Genomic DNA, 17135 nt, shown 5'->3' on the forward strand with positions numbered 1-17135 from the left:
ATTTATATATGTATAATCAAGGCCGATCAATTAAATACATATAGGAAATGTTTGATAGATTCCCATCGACAATATATTTTGTCATTCCACGCATGGAACAAAGAATTCCATCAAGTATTTACCATTATCAAGTCGTCCAAAACTGCTGTCAATACAGGACGACATAGAAATACTGAGGAAATACCGAAGGAACCTTCATCTATCAGCTCCAAAAATTAACAACGAACTCAGGACAGTCCTGTGAATAAAAATTAGTGTCGAAATTGTGCGCAAAGTACTAGGGGGCAACAATGTGCATGGTCAAGTACTAAGGTGGAAACCGCTCATATCGAAGTTAATCGATGTTAAGTGTCTTGACTCCGCAAATAGACTCATAAGTAAGAATATTGGATTCTGGAAGGAGGTTATCTTCGACGATGAGAACAAATATAATATTTTTGGCTCAGATGGTCGTCAAATGATATGACGAAAGCTTTGAGATGCCTTGGAATTATCCAACTGTAAAGGACCCAAGTTGCTCTGTCATATTTTGGGGTTCTGTGTCCGTCCACGGTGTTGGACTGCTAAAATTTATTATTGTAATTATAGACTAGAAGGCCCACTTGTCAATTTTAGAGCAGAATTTGCATGCTAGTACCACCAAAATGGGGCTACAACCCATTCAATTTATTATCAACAGAAAAACGTTCCAAAATACACGACCTGGTACGTGAAAATGTTGATCATTTACAACACTAAGTATCTTCTTTCATCAAATTTTCAATGAAGTTAATGTCTGGACTTAAACTCCATTGAAAATTTGTGGTTATATTTACAAGAACAACTTTAAAATCACTCATTATCCTCCAAAACCACCATACGGTTGCTTTGCATGAAGAATGGGACATAATAACGCCAGAACTATTCCATAAATTGGTAGAAACGGTCACACGTCGCTTGGAAGTTGTTTTTAAAAACAAAGGCTACTATACAAAATATTAATTTCATTTTAATCATTTATTTTTACTTCATAATGCTAATCTAAATATGATGTATACAACAAATTCGAATACTTTTGTGAAGCTATTTTTTGCACTTTTTTTAAAAAAAGCTAAATTAGTTTAAGTAAATTATTTTTTTTACATTTTTTAAAATGTGATATAAAATTTAAGGACTGTCTGGACTACAAAATAAATTTATTTATTTATTTTTTTTCACAAAATCTATTATAAAATGACGTCTGTTTTCACAATACATTAAATTCGTATACTTATGAGAGACACTGTATGTAGTTCTGCAGCTGCTGAACGTAAGTTTTCGTTTCTTCCTTTAATAAAAACAAAATTAAGAAACAAATTAGAAATTAGCAACATTGTATGTTAAATTTTTACAGAAAATATAAATATTTAGTTTCAAATTGTTAATAGAAATGAATTATATACTTTTTTTGTTATATTGATTATATGATTTGTTGTCTTTGTTCTACTGAAAATAGAAAATGGCACTTAGTATATTTTTTAGTTTAAAAATATTATTAGAATTGAATTTTAAATACTATATATTGTTGTGTTTCGTTGCTTATTAATACATGTACAATTATATCCAATACCTTTTTTAATAAAAAGTCATATTTTTCTCTAAAAATATATATTTTCATTATTTAAAAAGCTGGTAGGTTTTAAGCGATTTTGGTAGTTTTTTGACAAAAATTTTGTTGGATTAAAATTTGTTTAGTGGCAACGCTGACCAAAACCCACTGTCTTTGACCTGGTCCACACTAGGCAACTTTTGATGAATGATATTCTTTCTTTTTCTCTCTCACGCAAAATCAAAAGTTTCCCAAAAAAAGTTTCCTAGTGTGGACCGGCAAAGTTTAAAATTCTGTAGAATTTATACAAATATGGACAATACTTAACAGTGCACCGTTAGCTGCAAAATGAGCAATGTTAAAAAGTGTGGTTTGTGTCTCTGCTTTTTAAATTCGAATTTAACTTCACACACGCTAAATTTGAAATGTTTTTTAAAGAGTTATTTGTGATATTATTTACCTATAGAACAGCATCACTCGAACATGAAAGATGTTCTCAAGTTTCGAACATCATTTCCAATCAACTCTTTCCAAATGTGATTGATGATGTAGAACATCCCCAAGTTTCAGAGGTTGACTCCCCTTTTTGTAAAGAACTCCAACTCTCTATTATCAATATTGATACCTCAATGATTGACCTATCTGTACCCAAATCTTCCGCTATGAAAGAAACTTCTATAATTGTGGAATACTTAAATGAATGGGAAACACAAACAGAGTAAGGGAATACACACTTTGTAAAGTGTTGAACATTATTTTTTAAATTCCAACTACTTTCATGCATATAGCCCAGTACATTTTGCAGACAGTAAGACAAAATATTTTAAAGAATTCGCGAGTTAGAAAATGAAAACAAAGAATTGAAATTAAAACTAATCAAACTAATTTAGCTATTGAAGCTATGAGACAAATTTTTACAGAAAATTGAAACAACCTGGAGGAGTCCAGTGGGCTGATATTTCTAGTGCAATATGTTTGCATTAATCTGGGCCACGAGCCTACATTCAGCTTTATAAGAGAGGATATCTTCTTCCTAATGTTTCTATATAACGGTGGTGTCGAAAAATAAACCTAACTGAAGGCATTTTATCCACATCAATAAATTTCATGCGCCAAGCTACCGATATGTCCCTTGAAGATAGGATTTGTGTAATAGAGTGCGATGAAATGAAGGTAGCAGGAACCTTCGAGTATGACTCATTATCCGAAAACCTGCAAATTATGTTCAGGGGGTTATAGTTCATGGCTTAAAAAAGCAACCAGTTATCTACAACTACGATTGCAAAATGACTGTCGAAATCCTTAATAGCATTATTTGTGTCCTAAGTAACGCTGGTTTTCTTGTATAATAGAAAACTGTTAAATTATTTACATAGGTGTATCCAAAGGTAAGCATAACTTATATTCTACATATCGTCACCTGAAATGGAAAAAAGAGTAACAACACTTTTAAAAATTTTATAGGAGAGGCAAAAAAAAACTAAATAAAATGAATGCTAGTTTTGTTAATAAAACGACATTTTCTTGCAAGTATTGTATACCGACATCGATAAATACGTTTGAATATAACTGTACCGCCAGACATTGTCTATTATGTCGCTTTTTAGGATTTTCTTATTCGTGGAACTGACTAATTTGTTGTTACGCCCTTTGGAATTTCATTTCAATAAAGTCGCTATTTTTGATAATAGGGTGCTTAAAATTTGCAATAACATGTATTTTGATGCAGTGGAACGTTTTCAATCAAAAAGTCGATTTTCAATTCTTTGGTTGTTACGCATTTTTGCATTTCAGGTGACGATATGTAACTTACACAACTTATTGTTAGTTTTTGATACTAATTTAATTTTCAATCTTCACTTAATTTCTTTAATTTCAAATCTTCACTTAAGAAAAACCATGGTTTCCTAGTCCAGTTAAATCCGATGAGAAAATATTTTCTTTTTATGATGCACCACATCTTTTAAAACTAATTAGGAACCGGACTAATTTACAAGGGACAATATATAACAAAACGGACAATATTAAAATTGTTAAGGTATACTAATCAATCGGATACATCTATTACATTTAAATTGACCGATGAAAATATTGACAAAAAAAATTTTATTCTCAAAATATCATACAATTGATTAAACTTATTTTTATCACTTCATATCACCTTTTTACTCTAATTTAAATAAATTCATTTTCATCAACATCCGAGATTTTGGATTAACAGGACAGAGCTACGTGCAACTTTGTGGCTTTGCCTTAGGCTTGCCAGACGTACTGTTTTCAGCAGTATGCGTACTTTTTTTTTAGTAATTGTACTTTTAATTGCATAACACCTAAAGAAGTACGCAAATGTACTTATTTTTAGTATTTGTACTTCTTTTTGTACTTTTTTGTACAATAATTTTATAGGTGTAATCATAACCGTAAATAAATATTCTATAGAATCGTTATTTAAGAACTTCAAAGATAGTTTGAAAGTGGATTTACTAAGCTCTAAAAGGCAAATTCGACTATAAGAGGTTTCGATGCACTTTTTTTAGTAATTGTACTTTTAACTGCATAACACCTAAAGAAGTACGCAAATGTACTTATTTTTAGTATTTGTACTTCTTTTTGCACTTTTTTGTACCATAATTTTATAGGTGTAATCATAACCGTAAATAAATATTCTATAGAATCGTTATTTAAGGACTTCAAAGATAGTTTGAAAGTGGATTTACTAAGCTCTAAAAGGCAAATTTGACTATAAGAGGTTTCGATGCATTTGTCATGCATAAAATAGTGCGTATATTCAAAATCCTTTAAAGTTAATAAATTTTGATTAAGATATCGCTACAATGAAATTTTTTAATAAAAAAAGACTGCAAATATGAAGGACATGTTTGAATGGTCCGTAATGCTCCGTCATGTAGGTACCTATTCGATAGCTTTATCCAGTCCCCCTGTGGAACCATTTTAAAAAACTATTTTAATTCTTATTTTTCGTAGGATGTTGGTAGAATGACAAATTTGAATAACAGAGTGAAAGTTCTAACGTTTTTGTAACAGTTAGAGATAGAGAATTTTTTTATTTTACTGGATATTTTTTCTCCATAAAAAGATATCAAACATATGTTCACAACAAATGGTTGATATTTGAAAATGCAAACAAACCGAACGAAACAAAAATTTGGGGAATTTTACATTTTTTAAGAAAAATATATAAATTAATAGCACACAAATATTAAAAAATGATTTTTAATTGGATTAATTTTATTTGTCATAAATTAGTTTTATATAAGTTTTTTGTTAAAAATCATAACAACCAATATCAATCTAGCGTTCTTAGAACAATTTAATTTTTTGAAAATAAACAATTGTACTTTTTTTTATTCAATTGCACTGCTTTTTTAAGTACGATGTACGTTTTTTGTTGATTTCAAATCTGGTAAGCCTACTTTGCCTCCATAAAAAATACATACCTAAAACTAAAACGGCCCTAACTAAAAAAATTCAAAATCGACAGTTTTATTTTCTGATGTATTGCATCAAACCAAATGTTCAAAAAAAAAAAAAAAACAAGTAAGAGTGTTATATTCGGCTATGCCGAATCTTATATACCCACCATCAAACCTCGTTTGACTCGAATGAAACTTACTTATGTCGAATTTCATCTATATACTAGTATATTTAGGCCAGTTATTAACGCTTATAATTTTCTGAAGGGGACCATATATAAGGGGGTCGGGTCAATTATGGGTCGATCCTCATAAAATTTGGTAGATAGAATTTGGTTCGTATTAAATTTATTTGTGTCGAATTTCATCGCTACACTCGTATTTTTAAACCTTTAATGAGCGTTGCAGTCATTTTCTGAAGGGGACCTTATATGGGGGGTAGGGTCAATCATGGACCGATCCTCATAAAATTTTTTAGATAGATTTTGACTCGTATGAAACTTACTTATGTCGAATTTCATCTATATACTAGTACTTTTAAGCCAGTAATGAGCGTTAAAGTCATTTTCTGAAGGGGACCTTATATGGGGGGTAGGGTCAATTATGGACCGATCCTCATAAAATTTCGCATATTGATTTTGGATCATAAGAAACTTACTTATATCGAATTTCATCGCTATATTCGTATTTTTAAACAAGTTATGGCTGTTAAAGCTGCTTCTCGAGGGGCCACTTGTATGGGGGCTATCCGAAAACGTGGACCCATATTGCCCATTTTCAATACCAAACAAACCTTACCTATAAGAAATATTTATGTGAAATTTCAACCCTCTAGCTCTTTCCATTCGGACTCTATCGTGCTTTCAACAGACAGACAGACAGACAGACGGACGGACGGACAGACGGACAGACATGGCTAGATCGTCTTAGAATTTAATGAGGACCCAGAATATATATACTTTTGTGGGTCTATGACCAATATTTCTATGTGTTACAAACGGAATGACAAAATCAATATACCCCCCATCTTTTTTGATGGTGGGTATAAAAATTAGACTCTGCTGGTAAAAATTAGCGATTTTATTAACGAAAAACAAAGGGCCCTATATTCAAAAGCAGTTTTATATAAAGGCTAAAAGACTTAACTAATCATTTATAAAAACAAATTGTAAATTGTCAAAATAACTGAGAGATTTACAGTTAAAAAAGCTCTTTTGAAGAAAAACAAATCGCGCTGATTGAAACTAAACTTTCCATTTTAAATAGCTTTTAAATTGCTTCTTCTGTAGAATTTAAAAAATGTTAAATAGGATTTTTTTCAATTCAATTCAATTTATTCATGATATATAATATTTTACATTTCTCTTATTTCTATTATTAATGATAAAGAGTTCAAGAATGATTTCTTTTTCTACTTAATTATGTACATTAATTTATAAAGTTTTACGTATACATTGACATTGATATTAAAGTTTTCGTTAAGCTTTGTAAGTCTGTCCTTAACTAATTCTATATCCGCCAGACGATGGAGCCGCTCAGTGGAATAATACCACGGAAGATTAAAAATTAACTTCAGCAATTTGTTGTGAGATATTTGTATTTTTTTAATATGACAGTTCGCACTCGTCGACCAAACAGGAGCTGCATAGAAAATTACAGCATGAAAAATAGACTTTAGTATCAATTTTTTGTTATTTATGCTAAGTGATGAATTTCTATTTATAAAGGAGTATAGTATTCGTGTCAGTACATTCACCTTATTTATAATGTATGATATATGATCGTTGAATTTCATCTTAGGATCTAAAATGACTCCAAGGCATTTAACTGTTCTTTCCCACTGTATAGAGTAGTTGTTAAATATAATGTTGTTCTGAGGTAAAAAACAAGCTTTTTGTTTTCTTGTGAAATAGATTGCTTGTGTTTTATCCGAATTTAGCTGTATTTTCCATTTACTAAAATAACAATGCAGATCAATTAATGCAAATAGGGATTTTTGCGTTTTATGTGACGATATACATATGTATAAAAACAAATTATATTGTTTCTATCATATAACTAACTAAATTGTTATTTTTGTATAGAGAAAGATTTCTATATTTGACTGTATTATTGAACAAAATATGTATATTGAAATTGAAATTTTTTGTGTAAAAATATTTGCTAGTTTTTTATTACTGAGACCACTTTTTTTGAGTACGGAGCCAAATAAATATACCTAGCCTCGAGAACCGTTTTTGGAAAATTTTATTAAAAACTTTTGTAATTAAATTGTGGACGTATTTTGACACCTACAAAATTTCGCTCTCATGGATAATATTGACTAAAAAAGGTAAATTTTTGAATAAATTTTTGGTCTAAAAAATTTGTTTTTTTATGTATTTTTACTTATAGATCTTTCGTTTTTTGTTTCTAGATTTAATGTAAAAGAAAATTTAAAGAGTACCATTGAGAAAAAAGTACTTTCATATAAGTTTTAATTCACGTAGGAACGTTTATTATATTGTAGAAATCTCAAAAAGAGATATTATAGAAAATTCAAAAAGTAAAGAATAAAAAGTGCCAAAGTACCTTCATACACATTTCCTTTCATTGAAAACCCTGCGTACTAAATTTGATGTTTCTAAGACCAATATTATTGATAATCCAATATTTAATATCTTTGGGAATAATTACATTAGAAATCTACAAAATTACCGGCTGAGGAACGAAAAGGTACAAAATATTCCCTTTGTGCAGATTTTCATTCATCTGGAACCCTGCGTGTTTAATTTTATGCCTCTAAGTCCAATTATATAGAAAAATCAGAAAGTAGAGCGAAAAAGTACCAAAAGTCCCTTCCTATAGATTTCCATTCACTCCATATTTTATATTTCTACGAAAACGAAACAAAAAAGAACCAAAAACACTTATTTTTTAATTTATATTTCAATATTATAGAAAACTCAAAAAGTACCAGCTGAAGAACATTCATACAGATTTCCATGAACAGAACCCCGCGTGTTCAATTTTATGTTTCTGACCAATATTATTGAAAAGCTAAAAAAACACCTTTTGAAAAACTACAAAGTACCCAAAAAGTCCTCTTATATTATAGAAAACATAAAAGGTATTCGTTGAAGAACGAAAAAGTACTAAAAGGTCGCATTTAGATACTCACACACTGTTGACCCTTCATGTTCAATTTCATGTTTCTAGGTTCAATATTATAGAAAATTCAAAAAGTACCTTTTGAAGAACACTTTATCGTTCCATGTTGTATACTTATTCTCATTAAACGTTTAATTAATACCAGTAGAAGATCGAAAAAGTAACCAAAAGTCTCATATTATAAATTCTCATTCACTCAGGGCTGCATGTTTAATTTTATGTTTCTAGGTCTAATATTAAAACTTTTTAAATATACAGTGCTTAAATTTTTAGATCATAGTTAGAAACGAAAAATGTCTAAAATCTGCTTTTATTTTCTCAAAAAAAATATGTTTCAAAAAGTATTAAACTATTTTTAGAATTTGGTCTTATATAGGCCTTGTTATAAAATGTCATCTTATTTCGAGTGACTAAATTAATTAATTTTACAAAATTTATCACAACTGGCTCAATAAGTATGAATAAAAATAAGTTTTCTGATTTTTCCATCTTCTTGGTACATATTTAAGTAAAATAAATGTTTAAGTAAAAGAAATTGTATTCCAAAAATTGTAGTGAGAGCCCGTAATTATATAAATATACATATATGTATGTTGGTAAATAGGAAACAATGTTTTATTAAAATTGTACCAAAAATGGGTACGATTTTACCCCTTAAATGTTCGAATTTCTAAAAAGTACTAAATTTTGTATTTGTAATTTTTTGATAAGTTACGAATGTGACCAATTTTAGACACCGATTTCATCCCTTCATTACCCGAATTTCTAAAAAGAACCGAAAGGATTTCTAATAGACTTCAATTAGAATAGGATAAATTTAAAGTTTTATTTGTATGGTCATTTGTTTCGAAGATAAATAGGTTAAGAGAAGGTTCTATGGGGACAGTTTTTACCCTTTTAGCTCTATAAAGTCTAGATTTTTAAAAAAGTACCAAACACCTATCAATTATTTTTTTTGTATAATAGAGGATACATTTGGAATTTTATTTATATCTTTGCTTCTTTAGGAGATATAAAGGATACTAATTTTACCCTTTTTTACCCATTTCTTCCCCTAAACGTTCGAATTTCCAAAAATCCCTTCTTAGTGGATCTATACAATGCCAAAGGAACCTTTAACCAAAATTTCATGATACTAGCTTTAATGGTTTGGGCTGGGCGATGATGAATCAGTCACGCAAGCCTTTTATATATATGTATATAGATTGAACAATTGCAATACTATTTAAAAAAAATAATAATTTACAGGAAGACAAAAGCTTAAATTATCAGCAGAGTTATTTTCAAATACTACAACCCACGCCATTAGACGTTGCTATACGATAGGTAATGACCTATATAATGCCATAGAAAGTGCTAATTTCATTCATTTAGTAAACGATAGGTTCGACATGATGAATTCGTCATTAAATACTTTTGGATACCCTGGAAATCATTGGAGGTTTTCCAGAAGGTTATTTTAATATCAAATAAAGCCCTAGATATGCGTTATCAATATTGTGTAAATAAGTTTCACATGGCATATCTATTAACAAGTCTCCTTAACCAAGATGTTTTAAAAAACTTTTTTGGAGCCATAAGAAGTAAAGGTGGCCTTTATGACCATCCTTCCCAAAAAAAAATTCAATACACCCAAGATATGTAAAATAATTTTCTATGTAATATTTGTAAAAATATTAATTTTAATTCAGCTAGAAACACAGAATGCCTAAATAATACGGGGAACGTGCAAAATAACGGTACGGAAAGGCTTACTTTTGAAAATGCAACAATTAATAGTATTAATTTAATACTGTGCGCGAAGAAAGCGTTCTTGATCCCAGAATTAGAAGAAAACGATTTGCATGACCTACATAGATGTGAAGACTTTTCATGACATTGGTGCCCTTCAAGAGGATGCTTTAGAATATATATCTGGCTATATTATTAGAAAGCTTAATCTTGAAGGGTATGAATGCAATGAAAATGCTTTCACATGGGTCGACCAGGTTCAAGGGGTTCCCTAAAAAAACCAGCTTACCAGTTTGTGGAAAACATAAAAAAATTGGAGTATGTATTCCATAAAATAAATAATTCAAAAATAACGCACTGTCGGAATCTCCATAAGCTCCTGGTCGGGGAAAGCCAGTCGATTGATCTGCCCAATAATATAAAAGTTTTCTTTTTCCGTATAAAACATTTAAATAAACGCTAGGGCTTCAAAAACAAAAGCAAAATTTAATTGGCAGTAAACAACTGCTTGAAATTAACTTGTAAACGTACGTACATATGTATGTACATTAGGGATATATGTAACTATTGACATTTTACAAATATGCAAGTTGGCATATCATAGTCGAATAGAGTAATTATTTTTTCGCGGTTGGTTAAAAAATTCACGCACCAAATGTCTGTCCATCTGTTTTTTAAAATCAGTTTTTTGAAGGCTCCATATGTCTTCGGAAACCAAATCTTAAATAATTAATTTAAATATGCTTTTAAGTATTTAGTTGTTGAAAACCAGTAAAATCGGTCCATAAGAATCGGAGATATGGTCAAAACAAATATTATCAACAAATAACTTTTTATGGACTTTTTGATTTAGGGATGTAAAATAGTACGTATATTTGCGAAAAATCTAAAAGCTCGGAGATATAGACAATGATGAATCGCGATGTGACAAAAATATACTTCTAGGTAGAAATACCCATATATAAATATTTTAATCTTAAAATTAAAAAAATAAAAAATTTAAAAAAAATTTGGTTTATATTAGAAATTGTGGTTGATGTTTTTGATTTCAAATGACATAAAAAAATTATTTTCAATAATTATACAACATTGGCCATCTCGTAGTGGTATGCCAAAAATTTCGCTAAATTAGTTATATCCCTAATGTACATATATACATATACATCCACGATCGGCAACTCCTATACAGAGTGTATACCGTTACACAATTTACACAGCCTACTCAAACGCATAGAAAACACAATTCAGTCTCATATGAGCTATCATTGAAGAAGGTTGTGTTGTCGTTCGTTTCTTGCTTTTGCAATGACAATGAACGAAAATATCAAAGAATAAATAAGAAATGAAACTGTTGTCAAAAGTACCTAAGTCTACTGTCTTCCGGTACCTAACTCTAAGAATGTATTAGTAGAATTCTCAAGTCAACATAGTTGCAAAAAATCGTATTGAAAAAAAATATTACATTTCAATTTATACTTTGAAAGGTTTCTTATGATATTTTCCACATATTTTATCTACAAACATTTTATAAGCACGTCTATATGTTTTTTTAATCTATAATATTGAAAAAATAAATTATTTATTTGAAATATCTTTTTCGTTTACCATACGAAAATTTACAACATTGTTTTTTTTAGTTTTAATTTCAACCAACAAAAATTCAATGTCAAAAAATAAAAAATATTTTTTTTTTCGTTTGTAAAAAATATATTATTTTCGGGCTATTAAATGTGTTTAAATTGTGCAAAAAAATTATAAAATATAATGTTAAGTGATAAAAAATATTTCAAAGTGCTATTATCCTCAAATTTTCGCGAAAAAGTTTTGAAGTTTGGAGAGAGAATAAAATTTTTACATATGTGTTGGATTTACACAGCACTCGTCTGTGAGAAGAGCGTAAGTAAAAAAATGACAGCGTTTCACTTCTTGTTTATTCTTTGGAAAATATATTAATGCAGGGATGTATAATTGTAATTATTGTTGTATTTTTTTAGAATCTACAGTACATATTAAGTAGTTTTTGGAATTATAAACTTTTTAAATGTTTTTTCTTACAACTTAAGTCGCAAATTACAATAATTTACCAAAATATATATGTAATTATCTTAAATCTTTACCCTAAATAGGTATATATTTCAATAAAAACATAGTTGAAAAGCTCATATTTCTATTTCAATATTTAAAATAAATATGTGCAAACAAGCCCAACAAAATATTTGTTACTTTTCAATCATGTAACACAGTTAATTTCTTTTGAACTGGTTATAATAATAATTCATGACCACATATGTATATGAAATTTTATTCATTATACTGGTGGCGGTCGCAAAGTCAATTGCTTTATATGAACAGCTCTTAAATGAGGAAGAAAAAAACTCTAAAATATTTTGCAAATTTAAGCCGGCAACAAATAAAAAATCAGTGAAAAAGATAAACTCACAACATTCTATTTCACAAGACCCAAAGTGGGTCGTCTTAAGCCAAATGGGTAATTCCAAAATAAATCGACCAAAAAACGCTGTTTTAAATTTGTATCCCCTTCGATTTTTTTGAAATTAAGAGCATATATTTTACTCCTTAATGCGGATTTTATGTCGTATAAATTAGATCCATAACTCATTCGGTTCATATTTTATAGGTCTCTAAAATAGGGCATATCGGGTATTTTTGTTCAAATTTAGAAATGTTGATGACTGAATAACTTTGGAACTAGTATCCGAATTTAACAAATGATGTTTCGTTCGACAGGTCTTCGATTACTCGTTTTTGACATTTCATTAAAATTACATGAAGTCCTGGCGCAAGGACCATATAGTGGAAAATGTCCTTTGTCCTCGAATATCTTAAAAAAGGATATTTTGTTTCTCTTAATTTTGTTATGACAAATAGACAAACTTATTATTAATGCTATGCAAAAATTTTAGAATGGGAGCGCAATGGGTTTGGAAGTTACAGGAGTTTTTATATAGCTACTTTTAAAATTTCCATAGAAAATTAGTGCTTTTTATACATATTAACACATTAATAGTCTAGCAAATGAAGGTGTTAATGCCGAATAAAGTAAAAATTACGACAGACCATCAAATTAATGTTATAAATATCATGGTGAATAATATCTGAAATCATGTCTTATATAATTGAAATATTGGAGGTCATAGGTCAAAATAATAATTTTTTTTGAATATCTCCCTTTTCATACATCCTACGAATTTAGGAGTCATTACAAAAATTTTTACGGCATTTTGGTTTCAGACAATTTTTTCGTATTATCAGCAGTTTTGGAGTTATAGTCATTTTTCGTTCATTTGAGATATGTTTTTCTAACCTCAATATATTTTGTACTACAAACGTCATTGTGATAATTGTTCGTTTAGCCTTTAATAAAGAACACATATAATTATTTAATTATACTTCTCGCGCCAGAGTTGCTTTCTGACCCATAGTGCGATATCTTGTAATGTAAATTTTTAAATTAAATTAGAGGCTATAATAATAAATCGATAATAATGAAACTTAGTAGATAAATTATAACTGATCAAAGCTTTAAACCCACCAAAATTTATTGATATCGGAGCAAGTTTTCATATAGTAAAATACATACGGAATAAACAGCATAGTGAAATGCAATATAAACTGCATAAAGAAATGCAATATATAATACTGTGAAAAAAACGTTCATGTTGTATGTATATATGAACCGATATTTGTTAAAATCGGCGATGCTGATTCTTTAACCTAACGAGTTATGCGTACCAAGTTTCATTAATTTCAATTCATCATTACAGCTTCTAATTTAATTTAAAAATTTACATTACAAGAGATCGCACTATGGGTCAGAGAGCAACACTAGCGCGAAAAGTATAATTAAATAATGATATGTTGTTATTACTATTGGCTGTACATAAAGTTATCACAATTACGTTTGTAGTTCAAAATATATTGAGGTTAGAAAACCATATCTTAAATGAACGAAAAATGACTCTAACTCCAAAACTGCTGATAATAGGAAAAAATTGTGTGAAATCAAAATGTCGTAAAATTGATTCTCTACAAATGTAATGAATCTTAAATCCGTAGGATGTATGAAAAAGGAGATATTTCAGAAAAATTTATTATTTTGACCTATGACCTCCAATATTTCAATTATATATGACATGATTTCAGATATTATTCACCATCATATTTATAACATTTGATGGTCTGTGGTAATTTTTATTTTCGGCATTAAAACCTCTATTTACTAGACTATAAATGTGTTAAAATGTATAAAAAGCTCTTATTTACTATGGAAATTGTAAATGTAGCTAAATAAAAAGTCCTATAACATCCAAACCCTTTGAGATCCCATTTTTACATAGCAATAAAAATGATTTTGTCTATTTGTCATAAAAAAATTAAGAAAAACAAAATATCCTTTTTTAAGATATTCAAGGATAAAGGACATTTTCCACTATATGGTCCTTGCGCCAGGACTTCATGTAATTTTAATGAAATGTCAAAAACGAGTAATCGAAGACCTGTCGAACGAAATATAATTTTTTAAAATCGGATAAGTAGATCCAAAGTTATTCAGTCATCAACATTTCCAATTTTGAGCAAAAATACCCGAGATTCCCTACTTTAGAGGATCATAAAATATGAACCGAATGAGTTAAGTAAGTATTTCTCGAAGTTCATCGCTATACTCGTATTTTTAAGCGAGTAATGAGCGTTGAAGTAATTTTCTAAAGGGGGCCTGATATGGAGGGTAAGGTCAATTATGGACCGATTCCCATAAAATTTGTTAGAGATTACGGTTAGTATAGAACATGTTTGTATCGAATTTCATCGGCGTACTCGTATTGTTAAGCGAGTAATGAGCGTTAAAGTCATTATCTGAAGGACGGACATAGTAGCTATGTCCGTCCCTAAAACTAAAATTTAATAAGAACCCAGAATGTGTTACAGTTTTGGGTATAAAAGCACCGCTTAAAACAACGGTATAGTTTTTTGCTACAACTTAGGTTATTTGTTATTTTTGATAAATGTCATTTTATCTTCATTTAAATAATAATATTTTTATTAGTTCGTTAAACAGAGTACAAAAACAAGTTTTGTTCGTTATTTAAGGTAGTCAATAGGAAAAATTAGCTTGTTCGTTAAATGCGATGTTCGTAGAATTGAATGGTCGTTAAATCGGAAAACTACTGTACGTAACTTCTATTTTCGTAATATTTTAATATTTTCTATTTTTACGAAAGTACGAAAACCTTTCGTAATAATTTTTTCTTAAATTTTAGCGAAATTAAACATAATCACATTAATTATATTATCATTAAATAAAACTACAACATTTTTATAAAATTTAAGAAAAAGTATAATATTATTCACGAATTATTTTCATAAAAAAAAATTAAAAATTCGTGTGGAGAATAATGTTTGCATAAATTAATATTTCGTAAATTTTGCCATATTTATTCAAAATTCTCTTTTTTCAATTTATGTAAATTAATTTTTTCAAGATTATTTTGCATTATACTAAAATATTTCGTACAATTTCGTATATATTACGAAAGAATTTCGTGGTGCGAAACAACGAACGATTCGTACAATGTACGGCATTTTTCGTATATATTAGGCATGGATTTTTTTCAGTGTATATATGCCTTTGTATTTTACACATATTAAAAGCAAATTATTAATCCCATATTATTCTTTTTATTTACGAAATAAAATAAATGCTTCATCAAAAAAAAAATGTTGTGCTATCTTACAAAATATTACGGTTCTAGTGATGACTTAATGAATCGTTTCCTATTTTTGTATTTCTGGTATTTTGCTATCTAATGATCATTACTAGATCAAAATATATTTGAACATATTGTACTTGATGCATATTCCGTAAAACACATAATGATTTGCAAGTAAATATTTATGTAGATATAGTGCTGTGCAAAATAATAGACTTTTTTTATTTGTTTAAAATATTTCATAATAAATGTTATTTGGAAGTTTTAACTATTTACTCAAAAACTACACTGAAAATACAATAGTTCATGTTTTTACTAAAACTTTAGTGAACGTAAAAAATTGCAAAAAATCATGTTAGTTTTTAAAAATAAATATAAAATAATTTTTTATTAGTCGCGTGAAAAATAATTATGAACTTAATTTATCGTTAATTAATTCATAAATATTTATAAAATTTATAGACAGCCACCGATTTTCTGAAGGAAGTCTATAGGAATTTAGGTTTATATTGATCCTCATAAAATTTAGTTTACGACTTAATATCATTTATTGCTTATTTATGATTATTATTTATTTATAAGACTAATATAAACATAAAAACAATTTTCTGAAATGGGCCTTATATGGGCATTGGGTAAAATGGTCTGATTTAAAAAAAACTGTACGGAATTATTTGTAGATCCTTAAAACATAAACCTGACTAATTGTATAACGATTGCTGCATAATCGAGGCACTTACGAGTATTTAAGCGGGGCTATGTGGCTAAAAACAACTAATCGCCATCTTTCTTGGACCATGATAGTGCTATATACCAAATTTTTCCCAGATATCTTTAAGCTTCAGATCTGTAATTTAATCTTAATCAATTCTGGAAGTGGTTTTAAGTCTATTGGAGTTCTTTAAGCTTAGTTAAGTACTATTATTTTTGATTTTTACTTACATTACCTGACTCACGTAATATAAATTGCAATGGCATAGGGCATAAAATTCAATATAATTCCTGATTTTCCAGTTGACGATAAATAATAATCTTTCTATATTCGTGTAAAAGTGAAAAATAATTAATACATTTATTTATTTGATAGATTTAATGCATTTCCCCTTGCTTTAAAACTGGTAAAACTATTTTTTCCAAAAGTAAAAAAATCGAATATCTCGAAACCCGATTTTTGAAAATAGTTAAAGAATCGAATTTTCTTGGATTGTTTCCATTAATTATTATAATTTTTTAATCAAAATTGCCTTCCATTGAAATTTATTTCTATCCAGGATGTAACTTTAAAATAAGTCTATTATATTGCACAGTTCATCTTTTTCTAAAAAGATAAAGAATACCACTAAAACAGGGAAATAATTTTTTTTATAATAACCACTATTTTTAATACTGACAATACCAAAAACGATGTCACCAAAATATTTTTAAAATTATATTTTTTACGAGAGATATATCAAAACAAATAGGTATATTTCCTTTTTAACAGTCTATTATTTTGCATAACACTGTATATATGAATTATACTGA

Source organism: Lucilia sericata, unplaced genomic scaffold (assembly GCF_015586225.1).
Source record: "Lucilia sericata isolate MDLA Ls3-8-SP2 unplaced genomic scaffold, ASM1558622v1 Contig000010F_arrow, whole genome shotgun sequence".
NCBI classification, from domain to species: domain Eukaryota; kingdom Metazoa; phylum Arthropoda; class Insecta; order Diptera; family Calliphoridae; genus Lucilia; species Lucilia sericata.